Consider the following 4,499-nt stretch of genomic DNA (forward strand, 5'->3'; position numbering starts at 1 on the left):
TCAAAGTTAAAATTTCATTCTCGATGGGCTCCAGAGCGCTCTTAGTGGTAAACAGTGCAAAGAAATCTCTAAAAAATCCCAGCCAATCTATCACGTGACATATATACGGCCAGCATTAGAAAACATATGACAAAGGCACAAATCAAAGTGGTTCCGAGCCGAACCACAATCTGAATTTGCTTAATGTAGGTTAAACGATAAATGGATCCGAGCTTCTATTATTCTACTCTAATTAACTTCTCTGTGCTTTTTACTACAAGCCACACCTCAGCTTTTAACTGTCATTTTAAGTTTTAGATGTTTGGAATAAATTTGAGGGTCTTTCTAATTTAGACATGCTGAGATGTTGATGTCATTTCATAGTGGGGGGAAGCTGAGGATCCAATGTTAGTTTGGCACCTAATATAGATTAAGAGAATACCAGCCACCAGAATGATCCCTGCAATAACTGACAGTGACACAATGAGACCAAGATGGTTTCTTCCTGTAGCTGCGCCACTGCTGACTCCATTCCTGCTTCCTTCATCTGTCGAGAAAAAAAAATGCATTGGTGTGAATTGTCAGGAGTCAGGGAGGTGAAAACTCTTTTAAAGTGTCATCATTTGACATGAGCACAAACTCACCTGACTGACTGACATTCAGGTTTACGATGCTGAGGATTTCAGAGTCCATCCCTGGTCTTCTCTGGAAGGCTATACACTCGTATGTTCCAATGTCAGCAGTCGTCATGTTCATCAGTATCATTGAGAAATCCCCATTCTGCATGTGGGTATTGGTCAGGTTTACCCGGCCCGTATAAGACGGATCCTGGTCGTCTGGATCAAGTTGGTCATCACGATAGTGCAGCACGTATTCTGTCAGGTCACGTCTGGACCACTGCATGGCGAGGACTACCATATTTCCAGGAGCATTACATGGCAGAATGACCTGCTGGCCAAGTGAACATATGATGTTTTTGCAGTCTGAAGGACAAAAGAAACAAGACAGAGGTTTAAGAATAAAAATATACATCAGAAATGCATGTACTAAACAAGAAGCACTCCAAGAGCGCAAACCTCCACCAAGGGAGCTCACTGTCTAGCCAGTATTTACTTTTAAGGGAATACTATCATATTTCTTTCATATATTTAAGTTGTTTTCTGAGTGCAGTTGTTTGCAGTGCAGTAAAAGTTGATTTTCTAAATCGATACATATAATATCCCACAGCCATAGCAGGGAATGAGCAAGAGAAGAAGAGAGGTGTGAGGAATACGAGGGTGAAGGAAGAAATGACTTTATAACCTATTAATACAGTCAGTTATAACTAGTCTTGTTCTCAGTTATAGCAATCTAATGTAACCGAGGATTTAACAGTAGTTTACAAACTTTTTAGCAAAACCTACTTACCCACAGCGTCAACTATTGAAGTAAGCGCCAAAGAAAGCCATATGCAGATTTGAAGACATCCTGAAGAAACAATAAAGACAGAGGGATACATCCTTTAAATCACAAAGTGTTTCCTGGGTAAAGTTATTTGCTAGAAAAGCTGGTTTATTCTGCCTCAAAAGAACTTTCAAACTAACAGTTTTGAAAACTTTCAGACATATGACAACTCTAATACTAAGTCTATCACAATAAATAACTTACTTCGAGAGGTTTTTGCACGATCTTTGTGGTGACAGGATTGAACGGGCTGTGAAAATCATCTTCTTCCTCTTGAGTGGTTATTGGCAGCTGAGGTGTGGAAATGGAGCATGGGCACAAGTGTCAGACTGCAGGAAATAAGAGAAAAAACGGTTTCATGTAAAATAATACAAATATCTGCGGTTTTCAGGAGACAAAACAATGAAAAATCAGAGTGTCTTCCAAATGACTAAAACAGCTGATTTGTCCGTTTCCTATTTTTTTTTGGCAGTAGTACAATGTTAAACTCTTTCTTCTTGGCTACCTGCCTGGTTTTTAATTTGAGACTCAGATGTTATATCCGTTAACACTATAGGGAGGGAAGCAGGAAGTTTAAATGATGGACCTTACATTACTCTGTGCTTTATGCCAGCTCATCCCAAACTCATTAAATTTGATAGATCTGGCAAGTACAGTCTGCTGTGATGCCGAGTGAATATCCATAATGCCAAAATCAGCGAGCAACACATCACAAAAGGACCATCAAGAAAACGCTCAGCATCTGTGCAACAGTTCCTAATATAATGACACCGATGAGTCACATCAAGTGATTTAGCAGTGATTACTCCCAGTACAGTCTTGTATACGATACGAGCTCTGTGCAGCAAACTCTCCGGTGCTCTTCAACACAAACACTGCGTCACACAGCGAGCCACCACTGCCACCACAGATATGCGGCGTGTACTTAGCATTTACACAGCACATAATGAGCGCACGTTTTCTTTGTACAATTACGGAAATCGACACCGTTGAATATAAGTTGGCATCTTGGCTGGCTTCAGACGGTCAGGTCAGACGAGCTAACGTGTCACTGTACTACTGTACGGTCATTTGCTGTTACCGGTTACACAAATACTACCCAAATGTAGGAAGCTAAAGCTAGCAGACTCAGCAACTGGTTCATAGAACTTACTCAGAAGTGCATATCCGAGAAGAAAGTCCTTCAATAAATACAGGAAGAAACCCGCCACACAGACCACTTCCAATCCGAATGATGACACCCTGGACTCAGGTTGCTTCACCCCCTTCGGACAGAAAACCATAGGGGCGTGCTGATTGGTCGGTTGAGTACGAGCCCTGTTTTTGCTCGTACCCTCATTGGCTCGTACTCAACTCACGCGGTGTTTCACGAAGTTTCTGTGTTTTTATCCTTAAATTCCAATATCTTTCCTTATGTTGGCAGAAATCACCGGTTTTCCGAGTATATTTATGACTCAGCATTATTGTACGGACCTTGTATTCTACTTATAATCAGTCAAGTCATTTTTAGAAACTGTCATGTTATATTTGTTGCAATTTAAGTCATTTTTAGAAACTGTCATGTTATATTTGTTGCAATTTCTGACTCTTTCTCTGTTAGTGACAGTTTTTACTGGATAAATGCCAAAACCTGTTGCAGCTTGTACCTTTTTAAGGTAATGTACTTTCTGTCTGTTATGAACCAAATAGGGCCAGGCAATGACATGAGTGAGGCACTCGCCGTCACTTACATGAACAAACTCAGGTGCAGTACACACACTGTCTAGTTGGGTGCTTACCTATCAGCTGCAGCACCTGTGTGTCCTACCCCGAGACAAATGATTTCTTCTACTCCACTCCTACCCACTCCTCCCACAACCAACATGTTTTTCAATGTTGTATAGATGCTTTCCTGTATCACTGATGTCTCAGTACTCCTGCCATGATCTGTAGGTTTAAGTTCAGCTTTGCCTAATGGTATCTGTAAATTAAATGACTGTAATTTCACCTAATGTTTTGGTAATATGTACAAATCCTCATTTCCTTCTACACTTACATATGCAGGAACCCCAAAATCCAACATTTACACCCCCATTTCACAATCTTTGCGAACTTTGATATATTTCCTATATAATATCTAATCTATGTGATTTACCAAATCTAAGACCCATCAGTGCTTATAAACTACCAGATGACTTCTGCTGCTTCTTCTATGTGTCCAGAGAATGCATGGCAAACACCCAAGGAGGGACTGTCGGACAACACTGTAAGCCTAGATGTTCACTCTTTATATATGAAACCAGCAATGAATGGAATTTGCATGCATTCACATTCATTTACTCTGTTGGAGCTCCAGCCACTAGAAAGCAGATCAGCGTGTAGGCTAATTATTAGCAATAATATCACTCAATAAAAAGAGAAGTTCACTTTGATCTGTTGACAAACTGCAGCGATTTCCTTTGTTTACTTTATGAAGCTACAGGACAGAATCAGTGGAGGGGTGGCGATTCGGGCACCTTGCAGTCACTGAGATGACCATGAACATCTCTGCACACCAAAGTATTCTACAGTCAAATCTGAGGCCATGTGCATGACAGCTAGAGTTTGACCAAAATGGGTCAGGAAACAGGACAATGATCCGAAGCACAGCAGCAAATCTCCATAAGAAGAGCTTAAAGAGAATCAAAGTGCTGCAGCGATCCAGTCAAAGTCCAGAACTCAACCCGACTGAAAAGTGGGTCCACCATGTGCCATGCTACAGGTTTCTTCAATGTGTTACGTTCTTAGTCTAGGCGTGTATTGAACGCAACAACAAATTGGCCCCACTCACGCACCACCCAAGAAAGAACACAAACAGTAGTATCTTTTAAAGCGCTAAGAAGCCATTTATTTGCTTCAGCAGTGAGCAGTGCCAAAAATAACAAACAAAACTCCCTAATGGTCCCTACACTTTCCTACACAAAATGAAAACCAACCAAAAGACAATTCACTTACCTAACTTTCTAAACGAAAAACAGGAGAAAACTTAATCAACAAAAATGGTTTGTCACGCCTACTAGGCTGCTGCAGTGAACAATATATACAAGGTGAACAAAATA

This window comes from Rhamphochromis longiceps, linkage group LG15 (genome assembly GCF_057381845.1).
Source record: "Rhamphochromis longiceps isolate RC_006_pf linkage group LG15, R_longiceps_female_GT1.1, whole genome shotgun sequence".
In the NCBI taxonomy this organism is placed as follows: Eukaryota; Metazoa; Chordata; class Actinopteri; order Cichliformes; family Cichlidae; genus Rhamphochromis; species Rhamphochromis longiceps.